Source organism: Lepisosteus oculatus, chromosome 6 (assembly GCF_040954835.1).
Source record: "Lepisosteus oculatus isolate fLepOcu1 chromosome 6, fLepOcu1.hap2, whole genome shotgun sequence".
Taxonomy (NCBI): domain Eukaryota; kingdom Metazoa; phylum Chordata; class Actinopteri; order Semionotiformes; family Lepisosteidae; genus Lepisosteus; species Lepisosteus oculatus.
The window spans coordinates 15,519,641-15,538,113 of record NC_090701.1 but is presented as its reverse complement, the minus strand read 5'-3'; positions in this window follow the sequence as shown (position 1 = coordinate 15,538,113).

The following is an 18,473-nucleotide window of genomic DNA, read 5'->3' as shown; positions in this document are numbered from 1 at the left end:
AACACAAAATGTGGTCCATTGATAACCTGAAATACTAAATGCTTTTAAAAGATGTGTTCTCTTTTCTTTTCACTCTTGTCTTAAGAATGGCCTAGCAATTGGCACACGTTACTGGAGTTTCCTGTGTTAAGCAATTAAATAATTTAATTCTTGGAGTGAAGTGTTTATGGGTTGGGATTTTTATTTGAACCAGAGTTGCTATATTATAGTTATATATTATATTTAAGTGGTTGTCCACTGGTGTGGGGGGGTTAAAACATTCCTCTGGGTACTTTTTTTATTGGTACCAGTGGTTGTATTATTGTACAAAGTGTAAAGTGTACAAAGCTCTTAATCCATGTGGAAAAACCACTGAAAATATTATGCAAGAAAGTACTTTTTTTCTCCAGCTGCCCTTTATCCTTCCTGCATGATCAAAGACATGATGGAGGTTTAAGTATGTCTGAAACCCATCATGTCATGCAGAAATGAAATGCCATGATTTGCACTGAAAATGCAAAGCTGCTTCACTCTTTTAGACTACTTGTCCAGTGAGATGGCTGGTACATTGTGCAGCTGCGAAGCTTGTTTAAAGAGTGTACCCAGTGGTATTGACAAGCTTAGAGGAAGCAGCAGAATGGATGACTTCAGAAAATCCTTCTTGCGCCAATGGTTTACTCATAGGATTTTGAATCACATCAGTACTATTTAGGTTGCACATGGCAGTGCCGATTTCAGAGCAGCTGGAAAATCATAGCAGATGCCTACAAAATTGATGTGTTTGTACTATTGGGATTTAGGAAGCAGATGATTCTGTACAACTGGAAATGGTACTTGGTAATCAGGTTTTAAATGGATGTTTGAGAAAGTCAATACAACTCAGCTGACAATTTCTTGGAACTCCAACAAGGTACACAAAACTGCTATGGTTCAATATACAGTACCTCCACTAACCTGGACACTAGTGACTACTGGATTTTAAATTAATTACTTCTGAAAACAAATCTGAACTATCAAAATTACTTACAGCACTTATAGATGTGTAGTCATAAGCATTTAAAACTAAGCTCCACAATGCTGAAAAAATACAATGACTCAAAATAAGAACATAGCTGTGACAAAATAGTTTTTTAATTGCAAATAAGTCCTGTAAACCATTTGACTACTGCCTCTCAACCACAATCTCTTAATTGGAAACTTTGATCTGTAGAGTGCAAACATCTGCGAATGGATGAGACAGCCACGGGTGTTCATATCCTTAATTTTGTTTAAAAGCTGTTTTGTGCTGCTTAAGGAACTGAGTTAAACAGAAGGTCATAATTTTACAGAACACTTTAACAACACTTACTGTATTCTTGAGAATAAAGTATTAATTGCACCACTGCCCTCAATTTATATTCTGGTTGCTCTTCACTCCTTATCAAGGTTCTGTCAGTTTTTATCTGCATCACCGGTACAGGCTGTCTGAGGTAATTCGCATAAATTCTACTGTTCTATCAGCAAGACGTGGACTTTCTTACAGTATGTAGGCCGTTAACTATAAAACATGTGTCAGAAACATCCAGGTCCTTTCACAAGTACATCTTTAATGTTCACAGTGGAGGCCAGACATGCTGTTGGTGATTTTCCCTTAGGCATTTTTCTTAGTTAAATAGTATTTTTAGCACCAAGGTCTCCAGATTTCATTATGAAATACTTAAGTTGCTGCCATAACTGCATGTTACTCCAACCTCAAAGAGCTTGTGGAATAAATGACGTTTCAAGAACTCTGCAATCTGAAGGAAGCCTCCATTTTATGCAGAGTCAGCCCTAGCTGTCTGGGGGCCGTAGAAGATCTTGCAAAGGGGTCCCCCCAGATCATAAATTGCACATACTGTACACTACTATTATTGTCTCCCACCAAAACCAATTTTACTGTTTTTATCAAGTATGTAAATGAATTAGATAACTAGAAGACTTTCATTAATCAGCTTTGAAGAACAATCAAAGCTTACAACACGAACAAGAAGCACAAATTTTACAAAGATAATGTATTTTTTAACATTGAAATAATAACATTTGCTAGTTATATGGATCTATAAGACTTTAAACCTCATGAAATACAAATGCATTATTACAGTGACTCGATTTGGCATACCTCTGCTTTGAGATTGCTTATCCTACTCTTCTTTTATGTGCTTCCTTCTTCTCAGTACCCACTACGTCCTTTTGGAGGATGATGTGTTTTTAACAGTTGCAGCTACATGAGTTTAAATGTAAACCAAGCATTTACTACTTCACGCAATTAAACGATCAGCATTCGGTGTAGCGACAGCAAGTTATAACTTATAACAGCCTAAATTGTAGGGTTTTGTGAATTTACTGGGACAACTTATTTAAGGAGGTGATGTGTTAAGGCTATTAGAAAATCAATCGATGACCGATGCACGCACAAACATGGATTCAATACACAAGATACATAAATTGTGCATATAAAACCTGGATACAGATTACTGTGAGGGTTATCAAACTGCAAGGTATATAGTCATGAAGAGATGCAAAACACAGATACTGTACAAAACAAAGAATACGCTCCAGTATACTGTTTGGCTATACTATCGTTAATCAGTCTACATTAGCTACTCAAAAGAAAATTGATTACTCATATGAATCGAATTGATAAGCATACAATAGCAACAACAGAACGACCAACTGGAGGGAATTTTGGTCAGAGGGAGGCAGTTACCTCATTCACCTAAGCCAGGACCCCAGGCCCACATTTTGGTAAAGCGTGGGAGCAGTAGTTCCATTTTTGTTGAAACGGGTTGGATTTTGATGTCTGGTCTGCCGAGAATTCAGACCACTACAATTGTGCAGCTTCAAAATAAACTTTACCTGTCTGCAGAGAGAAAGTACTGAATGCAGCCTAAATCAGTCAAACTCAGTTTGACTCCTCTGGCATAGAAGTAGGGCATTTGGGGAAGAATCAGGTGAGCACCCCTGCTAGGACTTGGAACAGCAGATTCTTTACATTAGGCTGGCTCTGCTGGGTAGATCATGGTACTAGAAGCAACTTTTATTATTGGTTCATTACTGACTTCAGCCATGAGAAACCAGGAAATGAACATTAGTTCTTAACATGGGCATAACTGGTCTATACCTATTGCATCCACAGGATATTTGAGCAACACAAGATACAAGAAGATACAGTACAAGATACAGTTTTTAAATGTGTTTTCAATGTATGTTAACTTGATATAAAAAGTGAGTGTTCACCATGATGAAAGTAAAAAAAAAAAATGATTAAAAAATTAATTATATATAATAGTCTATGGAAAAAAATATTTTCCTTTCCACAGTTAAAAATGTTTTAAGTTAACTTCAATTACAAAGTAATTACAAGTCATTTATTTGCCAGACAAGACTATTAAGTAAAGCTAAAAGAAAATTAAATGAGATTTTGCTCCACTATAATTTAGTCTAAAAATCAAAATGATTATCTAGTTAAGTGTAGCAATTATAAAATATTTCCTGGAAAAGAGAGAAAATAATGGGAACATGAAATAGGTTGAAGCTGTGAAACTGAAATTCATAAACAGGCACTTAGGTAAACAATTTAAAGTAATTGAATTACAGAGAAAAAATAACAGTAAAATAGACTACTGTGTATTAATAACAACTAAGAAGACAAATCTATGGAGATCTCAACCCTGAAATTTCCAAATCATCAGAGACATGTAGTCAATGAATTATCCATGGTGCTACCAGCATGTGATGTTTGTCTCCTGAACTTTCTTGTCTTCAAATGCCTCTCATGCTGACTAAACAAAGCCATTAACAACAAAATTGGCTTCACTCTGCCTCTTTTCATAGTATAAAAAATGTATCACAATTACACATAGAAAATTGGGGGAAATACATCTTATGAATAAAAGAATGTGTCCATCCAAGCTGACCATTTTTACATGGGTACAATGACATCCACTTGTAACTTGTCTCCTTATGAACAATTTCTGCAAGTGAATGCATGCCACACCATTCAACGGCACTGTGTTTCAGTCTCCACCCAAACTGACAGAATAGGTTTTTAGCTGCATTTAGGCCTGCCAGCAAAAAAAATGTCATACCAGATGATTGATGGTTACCTGGGACTAGTCAGTGAGAAGGTGCAGTTGAGAACTCAATGGCACTCCCACACCAGTCACATCCAACAGCACATTACTCGCATACACCTAGAAATGCTGTTTCACGGGGCACTGCCACAACATGTGTACAGTAGGTAGCTGCCATGCCCTGATTGTATACTGTATGTGGCAGAGAGTTGGGGGGAAAAATATCTGATATCGGACAGTATGGATTCTATGTGCAAGTTTAAAAATAATGATCTACTACATTTTTAGAGAAAGAAAAAGTATTGTCCCAGACTACAGTCTTGTCGAAACATCCATGTCCTTGTTTAGCTCTCCATTACATTTAAAAATAACAGGGAGGGTGGATGGTTGTATAGATCTGGGACTAATGACCAAGTAGTCACTACAGATAAACTTAGATCAGCCATTGGATGGAAGAGTATAGTTGTGTCTTATGGCACTGCATAGGTAATAAGGTATAAGAAGTGTCTAAGGTGTGGAGTTTATAACAAAAGTTTGGGAGAGATAACAATAGCCAAGTTCAAACAGCCTCAGCTCTCAGTAATTTGTAATAATTTCCTGATCTAATTTCCTCACATAAAAATTAGAAATACTATACATAGTCCTCTTCAGAGTCCAAGGTTGTACTCCCTATTTACTCACGACTGCACAGCAAGACACAGCAATAACCGCATCATCGTTTGCCGATGACACCACTATAATAGGACTGATCAGTGATGATGACGAGTCCACTTACAGGGATGAAGTTGTACAGCTGCTTAGGTGGTGTCATAGCAATAACCTGGACTTGAACATGAAAACGAAAGAGCTAATAGTGGACTTTCGGAGACACAGGCCACACACTCACAGCCCACTCAGTATTGATGGAACGGAAGTGGAAACAGTCACCAGCTTTAGGTTTTTGGGAATTCACATCTCTAAAGATCTAACCTGGACTGTGAACACTGACTCTATCATGAAGAATGCTCAGCAGCGCCTTTATTTCTTGAGGTGCCTCAAGCGATGGGGGATGCCAATACATGTGTTGGTGAACTTCTATCGCTGCACTATCGAGAGCGTGCGTCCTCACCAACGGGATCACCGTGTGGTATGGCAACACCTCTTCGCGAGAAAGAAAGGCACTGCAGAGAATGGTCAATATGGCCCAGAAGATCATCGGCTGCAGTCTCACCGAGATTAAACAGCTCTATGAGGACCGCTGCCGTGGTAGAATTCTGGCCATCACAGAGAACAGTCACCACCCAGGGCATGAGCTCTTCACCCCTGCCCTCAGGCAAGAGATATAAGAGCATACGGACACTTACCACTAGATTCTTCAATAGCTTCTATCCACAAGCAGTGAGACTGGCGAACACATTTAGCCATCCCCCTCGGACCACACCCACACCATCACCATCTACCTCATTGTAATTTATTTATTGTACGTCTCCAGTCATTGTTTACACGTCTGTATTGTTTACATTCAAACTGCCTGCATGTTTATTTGCACATTGTCTATTGTTTGTTTGTACATTGTCTTGATGCACTGTTTGCACTTTGTTTTGTTTTTTTACACTTGTTTTACAATCGAGAGACTTTCTGTAAGTAAGAATTCCATTGTACCAGTACCGGTTACATATGGCAATAAAGTTCACATTCAAGTTCAAGTTCTCTCCCTCACTTCGGTCTTTTGCATTCCTCCTCTTTCCCATCTCCACCTCTGCACCTGCCCCTTGGTAACTCTTCACTCCCCCTGGGGGTCCCAGCCTCCTTAAGACTGGCCCTCAATCAAGTGGGTTAATCCAGATTTACTGCAACTAAAAAACTCAAACTTTTCTACATGTTTCATGTTTGAGTGAAACAGAATAAGAAAATACTGGGAGTAAACCATGCTCTTTCAGATCTTGAAATGCCATTTGTTGCCATTGCCACAAGCCATTGTCTTCAATGCAATTTGTTTTAGAAAGTGAAATACACCTTGTATGTTAGCAGAAGTAAATCAAAAATCCTATCTAATCTTGATAGACTAGATGAGAAATATAAGTTTCCATCTGCTTAGGAAGGCAATACCAGGCTACCAGACCATTAATTGATTTGGACACATTTATTCAATCTCTAGAGACTTAGAAGGACTGTATGGTGTAAATAGTGTATGCATTGGAGGAATATATAGGTTCAGAAATTAATCTGGCTTAAAAAAGATACTGTCCAGAATTTCCTCCAGCCAAGCCATTAGATTAAATGATTTACTTTTGGCTTAAAAATGGCTTGTTGCTAGAGCATTCTAGTGGGTCTTTGCCTTTTTCAAGAAGAAGCAAGAAATCAGAGCTAATTTTTGATCTCTTTGAAAAGAGCCAGTCTCCAATGAAAAATTAGTATAATATACTATCAAAGGGCCAACTTGATCCTACGCCAGAGATGTCAGCCTTCAGAGAGGCCCTGAGGCAGCTCACAAAAAAAGTCCTTCAGGAAAGGGAGCTTTGAGTCAGAAAGCCAAGGCAGTTCCCCTTGTGAGTCATTACTGAAAAGATTGGTGTCTACACTTGTAGTCTGCTGAGTAAAGCATTTCAAAACTGTTTTATCTTTGGCTTTGTGATGGAGGTAACGCACGTCTTGAAGACATGCATATTAAATTCACATGAAAAGCTGCATGAAACATTATTTAGACTTAATTTAAGAAGAAAAAGAAAAGTAGGCAATGGTCTACGAGATACTGTATGCAAGCATCTCAGCTCCCCTTCAATTCTAGCTGGGAAGCTACCAGAAATTACTTTCATGCATTTGTAAATTGTAACTGAAAGCTTCAAGGATATTTTAGTTACAAAGCCCTCATTCATCACCTCTTGGTGTCCCATCCTTAAAGTCTAAATCGGAGTTTACCAGGGAGAGTCAATCTTAACTGTAAGATATATAAAAAATGATGGGTTATCTCCTGTATATGAAAGATAACTACAGGAGTTTCCTATGGAAGAATGCGGGCTTTTTATCTGTAAGAGGAGAATTATCTGCCCAGCTCAATAAATTGACTTGTACTGGATACAGTAAATAAAATAAAAAACAGCCAAAAAAAGCGCTCTGCTATTTTCCTGTAGTTTTTGAACAGGCTGGAGGCACCTCCAAGGGAGTTGATTGAGTGGTTGTCTTAGAATGCAGCCACATTCGTATGCTGGTCAATTACTCAATCAGACTTCCTGTCAGGTCACCTCACTGCCTGATTAAATCCAGGTGTGGCTGATGGGCTCATCAAGCATACAGTACCTTATCGCTGTGCAATCCTAGACGTTCTGCGTGGATAGATGGACAATTCATGCCAGACAGAGCAGAAGTGGCATTTGACTTCTTACTGACATCTCTCCGTAGTGACATGCTGAATTGCTGAGCCAGACACTTTATAAATCCTTATTTAGAAGTAGGAAATAATATATTGCACAATTGTAAAAACATGTGGCAACTGATAGAAGTATTATTTTCCCTCCAATTAGGTAGTCACCAGGCCATTCATTTATTTGTGCAAATATATTCAATCTCTAGAAGGACTGTATGGAGTAAATAGTGTATGAATTGTAGGAATATGTAGGTTCAGAAAATAATCTGGTTTAAAAAAGAAAGTGCCAGTGAATTTCCTCCAGCCAAGCCATTAGATTAAATCATCAAAAGAAGTCTTCTTCCCTAAAATATTTTTAAAAATAACAAAAAATAAACATTTTAAATTTTCCAGAACCTCATGTTTATTTGAATTTGATGTTAAGATCAATATTTTATAGGCCTTTGAAACTGCCTTTGAAATTTTATCTTTGTTGACCACATACAGTCATTTGATATTCTCCCCAACACCAATCAATGCAGCCTTCATAATGATCATATTCTGCTTCAAACTACACATACATTAAAAAGAAACGCTTTTGATTTGCCGCAAGGGTTTCAATTAAAACTTTCTTGTTAGAGGCTATAAGTCGCTAGTGCTTGCTCTGTATTTTGTGATTGTTGAGCTTCAGAAACAATTAACTTCCATTAACTCCATTTCGCTTTGTCGTGTCTTTACATTTCTTTCCGCTGGTGTTATGACCCAATTGGATAAACAGCATTATTTTGATGCTTCAACACCTAAGGTGCAAAGTTCTTTCCCTCTGGATTTTGTCAGCTTTTGTGTGAAAGGGAAACCAATGTATGAAAAAATACATCACTATTTTGAAAACTGTTCTCTTCTGTTCTCATCTTTCACTTTGTACAGTATAACCCATTGTCTTCCTTTTTATTTGCAGTACAGTGCTGTATCTGAATAAGGAACAAGTAGTAGATTTATTCCATGCTGAAAAAAAGAAGAAAGAAAACACAACTTTTCGGCCATGGAGCCTTCTACCTGAAGAAGGCTCCACGGCCGAAACATTGTTTACTTTCTTCTTTTTTTCAGCATGGAATAAACCTATTACTTGTTCCTTTGCAGCTTACACATGCTGACACAGCTACCCACCTGAACTATCAGAATAAAATGAATCATGTATATAGTATATGATGTTAATTTTCAAGGTTATTATTGAACATTTCATATTTGTCTGAAAAAAGGAGTGACTGTGCCTCAGAATAGACCTAGATATTTAGTGATCATGGCATGGCAGAGGAGTAAATTAGGTGGTAAAAACATGCCCCCACCATGCAGTATTGTTGAGCAATGGCTGGAGTCGTATGTTATGAAAGCTGAGAGAGGCCTGACTGACTAGTTCTACTGTACCTAGTTTGGATAATTCAAGTCACAATCAGTTAGTAACATGACTCAGGCTAATACTAATAACAGAGCTTAGTCTGTGCTCCAGTGAACAGATGTACTAGTTGAGCCACTTGGGAGACCCCCAAATGATAGTACCTAAGAACATGTGTGGTCACAAAATCAGAGAAGGCCATTCAGTCTGTTAGGGGGATTAGGAAGTTAGTTGCTAATTGATAATATTTAAAAAAGAACTTTGTCCGTCTTTTGCCTGAGGCATATTGTTGACTTCTTCCTTAGTGAACACTTGGGTGAAATCCTCAGTCCACCAGCCAATTTCTTTCCTAGTAATTTTATTTGAGAATATTAGAAAAAAGGTAAGATGTGTGATGAAGACGTGTCCTTATTTACAAATCCTGGATCAATACGTTTACTCCCAAAAAAGAAGGACAACACCTCAGAAAGTTTTGACACATTTGCTTATTGCTGCTTATCTACAGAATCTTCATAGAAGTACGCATTAACTCATCTACCATCAGCATCACAGACATTCACAAGCAGCACATACAGTACAATCTTATATAAATGTTTTAACAAGAACAGAATATTACAATGCCCTAAATTAAAATGTGATTGATGCAAGCTAATGCTATACTGAACTTAAGAATGGAAAAATGTTACAGTGAGGAGGCCATGATGCCCCTACTTAACCCATGTGATAGTTATTAGTTAATTGTAATAGATTGACCAAAATTCTACTACTTTTGGTATTACTATTGCATTCTGGAATTGTAACATTACTTGTTTAAAATTCTATGGTTCTAACTATATATTCTGTTCTTATTTCACTTCTTTACTGCTTTCTAACATTGTGATGTCATTTTAAATAAAGTATCAATATAAACACTTGTTTAAAATTCTATTATTTTAATCTGAGGCCCAAGTGTAGTTTACTTCATGGAAAGCCAAAAAGAAAACAGTTCTCCCAGATTGTTATTTAACTAAGAATAGCCTTTCCCCCTCCATGAAGATAAATTAAATGTACATAGTATTAAAAAAAGATGAGCAAGGCAGTTAATTTTAAAAATATTTCCTGATTAATAGCCGCATTAGGAAGATTGCATACTGTAATTGCGTACAATTAAAATTTACCATACAGCAAATAAGCTTTAGGCTTTCTGGTTTCATGTACACCAGAACACAGTCGAACACCATTCAGTGTGGCTGACGTGTAAATGAAATCTGTATTTTTATATTTTTATTCAGAAACGGATGATTTTTAGACTGCAGAAAAAGAGACAGGTTTGTACTTTCCAAAAAACTTAAGTTACATATTCAATTAAAGTTGATTCACATTTTTAATTTATTTAAAATGTTTTTAATGCATTACTTGATTTCTTATTTACTTTCCTGAAAACAATTTTCTCTTTCTGTTATTAAAGATCAAAGTCAGACTTGGGTAGAAAGTGACTTTCATTTAATATTTGAAAAAGAATGATATAAGAATACATGCAGCTTTAGGCTATTTTTGGAAGAGACCCTGATTATTTAAAAAGCTATAAAATCAGCTTTCACAGCTTTGACACATGGGTGCTTTTTATATGGATTATTATTTGTATGTGGAGTTGTCTTTATTAAATACAGCACACATGAACATTATATAAATTTGATTTTGGTGAATCCCAGCTTATTTTTTATTCTGTTAAGCCTGTGAATTAATGAGTCAAATCAGGAACATCCAAAGGTTCTGAATGTGACTTTGATAATTCTGCATTAACACTGGCACATCAAAGCTGTGCAGTGTCAGATATGAATCTTTTACATCATGGCCTTCAAATAAGTTTTTTACCACAGCCCATGTGTCACGATAGGGGTGTCAGAAAGTAAAAGGTGTTAAATCAGCGATGGAAAAAAATATAAATACAAATCTGCACATTTTAACCCTTAAAAGTTCTCTCTGATTTTTATTCAATATCTAAATCTTGTACTGTACGTATGGGATGTCGCCTTCACACCCTTCCTTGAAAGGGGTGGCTCTGTGGCTAACAATGTGCGCCTGTGGCTGGAAGATTGCTGGTTCAAATCCCACAGCCAGCAGAGGATTCCTACTCTGTTGTGCCCTTAACCCCAATTGCTCCAGGGGTGCTGTACAATGTCTGACCCAAACATTCTTTACCTGTCTGTGTGTCTCATGGAGAGAAAGTTGGGGTTATGGCTAATAAAGTGATCTTATCTTAGTAAGAATATTACTGTATGTGTTTCAGGTGGGTAGCTGCGTCAGCATGCGTAGGCTGCAAAGGAACAAGTAATAGGTTTATTCCATGCTGAAAAAAAGAAAAAAGAGAACACAACGTTTCGGCCGTGGAGCCTTCTTCAGGTGTGAGGACCTGAAGAAGGCTCCACGGCCGAAACGTTGTGTTCTCTTTTTTCTTTTTTTCAGCATGGAATAAACCTATTACTTGTTCCATATTACTGTATGGTTTATAATCAGGAGGGCTTGTTATTAGGCTGGACAATTCAAATCCCTGTTGCCAGTAAATGTCACAACAACAATGATACTAAATACATCTGCGTATTTTATTTTTATATGCCAGATTATGGTATATTTTCCAATAAAAGCAGTTTTCAGTACAAAGTATTAAACTTAAATACAATAATATTCTCATGAGAAAACTGAGTTTGGTAAAGCAAAAAGAATTAAGTACAATAAAAATAACCAATCCTCAACCCACATGAACCCCCACACCCACCCACTGCCTCAGTGGTGCTCCCTTCCAGGTTCCTACCTAAGGGCTACTAAAATCCAGTCAAATGACTACAATGGAACCTCTAAGTAAGAATGTTTTGACTGCATCAGCAACAGGACTCTGAACCTCCACTGTTCCTCCACTGACACCATGGATTCTGGCTTTGAAAGGTTCTTTTTATACTTATTATGAGACAGGCCAGGACCCAGCTGAGCCTGGAGGCTCCCAACAAAGCACCGACAATTTTTTAGCTGATGTCAGACCAGCCTGTCAGAAACGCTTCTCTGCCAGAGTCCTAGATTAGTGCCATCATCCAGCACAAACGTGAAATAGAACACTTGGGCACGTCCAAAACATGCACTAAAATGTGCCCTTTGTTCCTTGCAGGCAAAACTTACACATGTGATAAAAAATCCTCATTTGATGGTTAAGCTAATCTTTATGTACATTTGTAGTTTGTTTCCTTAAAGTAGTCTTTTTTTTTGTTTTTTAATATATACTCTTGTGATTTAGAATAGTCAATTAATTCACATGGCTTGCCATGGCATCATAATTGACATTGCAGTGAGGGAGTGTGCAATTTCCTCTGACAGGCACAATTATCCATGCCATTTTCCAATTCGTGCTCTTTGAGTCCAACAGTACTTAAAAAGGAGAGTTACTGTTAATTGGCTGAGTGATTCAGCTCTCTGGGAAAACAGTGAGGGTTCACATGTGCCGGCAAGTCACAAGGGTCACTTTTACAGAGCAGACTAAACATACACTGGAACAAGTAACATACGCTGGGCCAACTAGAACTGACTTAGCCCCACTGGCACTTGTCTGTTTGCTGAATCATGTCTAATGAACCCTGGTCACAGATGGCTAGCAACATAGCCCGGGTTGAAAACTAGTGATATTTGGATTGTAGAGCTCAACCCGCATTACAAATGTCTTTACCGACTAAGCCACTTGGGATGCCATTGACTATTTACTTTTTGCTCTAAAAGTCCAGCACTTTTCATCTACTTTATATTGTACAATTTCTGAGAGAGCTGTTAGATAAAGAATAAATTATACCAGTTGCTAAAAATAGAAAACAAAGGCTATAATACAGCTGAGATTTTATGGGCCAAAATTTTGGAAACAGAAATGCTAATTTAATATGATTTAACTAACATTTAACATGGGACCAATTTTCAAACATGAAAGCTGGAAATATTATGCATAGTTGAATAAACCATTTTTCGTTTTCCTCAATTGAACTGGTGTTTTCCAAACACCTCTCGGTGCTCCAAAAATGTGCAGACTGCTCCCCATGGACAGAGATGTCAACCAGATCCCTGCTGTCGCCCTGTTGTCTGCTCTTCTTTCCTGACTTCCTCTGATATTGTCACCCCTAACTCATGCTCCGGCACAACCATTGTCCCTGGGGTAGCTTTTGTCCCTACCCTTGTGCTCTCTCCTTGTTGCGATTCCTACTTTGTGAATATTCTCCCTCCTTCTCTCCTTCTGCTCCATTTCATGATCAAGTGTCCAAACCACCACACCTATAGCCCCTAGTCTTGTCTTTGATGTTGTCATTTCTTCCTTTAGAACAGTCCTCCTTTTGTACTGTCCCTCTAGATGCCTTCCCAATCTCTGATTCTCCCAATGTAGTCCGTGCCTCATTCACAGTCCTCACCCCCCCAGGTGCATAGTTAGTTTCCCACCCTGTTGGCATCTAGCTGAGTGTGGTGTCAAACCCCAACTATCTCTCACAACCATGACCATCCACTTGCAGCCCCAGTGGAGACCCCATCCATCATTCTGGGCTCCCACTTGTCCTCAAAATTAATCTATTTTTCTGGTATTTTCCAGGGGTTCTGACTGGAAATAAAAATCAAGTAAACAGTTATGTCAGGGTCCTTACACTCAATACTGAAAGTTTTTTGTCAGCACCTCTGAGTCTCTTTATGATTATTACTCCTCTGAACTGATTACTTTAGGGCCATATCAAACCCTATGTCCATGGCCCTCTAAAGCCTACCTAACCCATATCTCTATATTTGAATCAACCACATCAATCAAAAACGTGTGTATCGTAAGCTTTGTCATTGACTAACTCTGCATTAAATGTCATGGGGTTCCTTGATCACTTCTGGTCCTGGCAGTCTTGTCCTTCCAGTCAAGTTGCCATTTCCTCAGCCACATGAGTTATAATAATAATTGCTTACACTTATATAGTGCTTTTCTGGACACTCCACTCAAAGCGCTTTACAGGTAATGGGGACTCCCCTCCACCACCACCAATGTGCAGCATCCACCTGGATGATGGGACGGCAGCCATAGTGCGCCAGAACGCTCACCACACATCAGCTATCAGTGGGGAGGAGAGCAAAGTGATGAAGCCAATTCATAGATGGGGATTATTAGGAGGCCATGATAGTAAGTAAGGGCCAATGGGAAATTTGGCCAGGACACTGGGGTTACACCCCTACTCTTTTCGAGAAACACCCTGGGATTTTTAATGACCACAGAGAGTCAGGACCTCAGTTTTACATCCCATCCGAAGGACGGCGCCTGTTTACAGTATAGTGTCCTCGTAACTATACTAGGGCATTAGGACCCACATGGACCGCAGGGTGAGCACCCCCTGCTGGCCCCACTAACACCTCTTCCAGCAGCAACCTTAGTTTTTCCCAGGAGGTCTCCCATCCAGGTACTGACCAGGCTCACACCTGCTTAGCTTCAGTGGGTTCCAGTTGTGAGTTGCAGGGTGATATGGCAGCTGGCCAAATATGCCAAATATACTTTTAATACACTATCCCAATAAACACTGCTGCCACTATGTACTAACCAAATAAACTTTATGCCACACAACTGTAATTGGGGTTTAACCAATTACCAATTTAACATTTAGAGAAGGGTACTAATACTTTCCCCTGCCGCTGTCTGTAAACATACATACAGTACTGTACATACATTTGCCCTAAGACAAATGGTACTTATATAACAGGTTAAAATAATATCAGACTATTTAGCATTATAAAACAGCAGCAAAGTGAAGGCATTTTATTATTGTGAAAGTACTATGCATTGATTCATAGAGATTTTAAAAAGTTTGAAAAATCGTCAGTTTTGCACACCACTAATACAGTAACATTGCTGAATGTGTGGGGTTTTTGGAAGCAAATATATGCTTATATGCATATATATATGCTTTTAGAAAATAAATTTGGGAAATTATACAATTACATTACTTTTATTGTTGCATAAGCTCTAAGTCAATGTGTTAGTGAGAGAGGTGGTTGAGAACAGGCTATGATGTGATTTAATCTGCTGAATGTCAAGGCTGGTGAAAGTCATGGGAAAAAAACACAAAGCAACCAATATGCTCCACTTGTTAACAGAACAATGCCTTTGTACCAATTGTATTCTGGAGGCTGGACTAAGCCAGCACACTGTTGCTTGCAGTCTGGGGATTTCACAGCCAGCAGTTTCTATTTTGGTAAGACGTTACAGTCAAACACTTTTTGTATCATTGTATGATTTGGGAGATTAAAAATCACGATAGCATATCTAGATTGAAAGGGATATCCAAGTGTTGTACTGTAGTCTGGGCAGGAGTGTCTAATTGCTGCAGAGTTCCATCTCTAGTGATTGACAGCAAAATGAGTACATGTCACTACCTTAATTAAATCCTGGGACCTCACTCGTGGGCATTTCTGTGGACTCTTGTTCGTGTAACAATATTACAGTATGACAGCGCACATCCTCATCCTCTTCACAGTTATGCTGTGGATGCCCTGTGCACCAGACTAGACCCCATTGAATATCTGTGGGATAACATTTGGCATCTAGGTCCCAAAGGCAAGTGAACAGGCAATAACTTATCCTGTTGGTTCTACAAGAGGAATGGGACATCATTCTGCAAGACATCATCTGATACCTGAAGAAAACCATGGAGAGCAAATACAAATTGTATTACTTCCAATGGTAGCCATTTACACTACTAGCCCATGACTTTCACAGTAGACCTATTGATCAGCCCTTTTGATGAGAAAGTTTATTTATCATAAATGTATCTGTATCGGGTCTTATTTAATATTAAGTAGTGTCTGGGCACCTGCTTTAAAAAAATATTTTCTTGATTTTGGAGTAATAACTATATTGTAGTTAAAAGATATTTAATTTATTAATATATTTTTTAAATATTTGCATGCTTAGTTGATTTGTAGTGACTGAGGTTTTGAAATAAAAAATATTTCTTAAAATAAAACAAAACCACTGACTTCTGTATACAATTGATAACTTAGAGGAGTTTGATACATTCAGAGAAACTATTGTATAATAGTGTCATTAATCTTTTTAACACATTTGCATAAAGATAAGAGTAAATAAGGTTTTTACTGTATGTACATAAGACATCTTAGCTGCTTTGCGTTTTCAAACTTATCAAATATATTATTTCCATTCAATATTATACTGTAGTTAGATGACTCATAGAAATGTTTCTCTAGCCTAGGAATAACTGGACCTTCACTTTAGCCAAGAATGATCTGAATTCCCCAACAACATTGCACAACTGACAGGGGTATCCTTGTCTTGCCAGGATTTCAGATTTTAGATTTCAAAGCAAAATGTGCATTTTACACATTCCTCTTTGTTGAGATGAGAGCTGTCTGAAGTATGCCATTGATGAAGAATTCTGGAATCCAATTTGCGGGAGCCTCAGAATAAATAAAATGGGTTGCAAACTAAGAAAAGAAAATGAAACCTGAGACTTTTATGTTTAGCACATCATCATGGTTTGTTAAATCCATGAGACTCAGAAAGCAGATGGAATGCATTTAACACCAGGGAAAACAAAATTCCTAATGTAATTTCTAACTTGCCCTTTTCTTGTTGATTTCTTGATGCCTAATGTGAATGATTGTAGGTTTTTATAATAGAGTAGCGTTTTCAAGACGAAATGCACTTTTAATGGACAGATCTGTTTAAATGAGTAGTTTAAATATAAAATATATAAAAAATATTATAAAACAGATATTAAAACAAAATAAATTTAACAAAACGGGTATCTGCTTTACGCAGCTTGAAGCAAATCAAATGTACTGCTAGAAAATAAAAAAAACATTTAAATTGAAAAATATATACAGTAGGATAGACAGTGAATGTTCACCATCACAACACTGTTGGACAAATCTGTTGCTAAGTAGAGATACTGTAGCATATACAGCCACATAGTGTAATGTTTTCATTTTTACGAGGTTAATTGGAAATGCGGTGAATAGTATAAATTCTATATTTGAATTAATTACAGAGTTTTTTTTCAGACACCCACAACTATTTTTTTTTGAAGAACTATCTACTATTTTCATTGGTGTGCTGCTTGCAGCCCTTCATTTTTCATGCCCTTCTTGGAATTTGTCTTTTGACCGTAACTACATAGAACATTCTACACAACGTTTTCCTAATTCTAATCTACTAATTCTAAATAAATGTTCATTTATTTTATCTTCAGAAAATCTAGAGATGGACAATAAATGGTGACCTAAATCATTTTCAAAGGGTTATTTCTTACACATGAATGTATTGGGGTTTATTTTATATTGAAAGAAATAGGAACTGTTCAGACAGGTGTGGTATGTTTCAACAGTGCCACAAAAATTAGTGAACACCTTAAATTGGTCCGTATTCTAGTTCATTTTAGACCTAAATGTGTATTAGATTAAATCTTCACGAATGTCTTAAAAAGATACCTTTTTAAATGTATAACAAAAAGATATAAGATTTATTTGGATTATGTAATTAAAAAAATTATCCAACAGTAAATGCTAATAAGTATGTGAATCTGTAGATATTGTAACTTATGACACCTCCTTCAGAAGCAATTACTTGTTGTTTCTTGTAACTGTTAATAAGACTTCGCATTAGCTTGTAAAAATTTTGTTGGTAACATGTAAGGGTTTCCGTGCATGAAGAGCTCATTTCATGTCTTGCCAAAACATTTAGATGGAATTGAGGTCTGGACTTTGATATGGCAAATCCACGCTCCACAAATTCTTTTTCATCTGACAAATTGATGCCCTAGGATTCTCCTCTTGAATGTGCTGATATAGGTCTAAGTTCATGGTTCTGTTAATAATTGCACTCAGAATCCCGAGGCAGCAAATCGGCCCCAAACTATGATATTCCTGCTATGACACGCCTCCGGAGGACTCGGCATTCCATCTCGCATTCCAACACGGTTCCCAATTAGCCTTTTACCCCAGCCTATTTAATGCTGCTTCACACTTTTCCCGGTGCAGTATTAGGTTTTCCTGGCTAGAGCTACTCCATCTTCTTGTGTCTTGGTTTTTGGCTTCCTGACCCTGGTTTGTTCTCCGACTACGTCTCCTGCTCCTGGTTTTGTTTTGTTTCTTTGATTATCGCTCTGGCTTAGACTCTTGGCTTCCTCACGGCTCACGGCTCCGCTTCTGATTTTGTACTTTTTCATCGGTTTGTTTTCCTTCGGTTTTCTGGCCTCGGACTGTTGAATCGACTATGCCTCTGAAGTTTATCCTGATTATTCTGCTCAGGGTCCTCATTAATATTCTGTAACAATTCCCACTGGGATAAGATTATTCTGTTGGGAGGCAGTGTTTGGTTTTCATCACATAAACATTTTTGAGGTCAAAAGGTTAAACTTTTTACTTTTGTCCAGAGAACGATCTTCCAGCAGTATTGTGGATTATGCAGGCTCTCTTTCATGAACTTGACATTGAATGTCACTGTTCTTTTTAGAGAGCATTGGTTTCTTCCTGACTAACCATCCATGCTCAGTCTTTTCCTGAAAGCTGACACTTGGCACAGGCTACAAGACAGGCCTTAATTTCTCTTTTGTGTTTTATGACTTTCTGGATGATTTTCTGAGATGTTTTGGGGGGGATCCTAGTAGATCTCGGCATGGAATCATCATGGGTTTGAATATTT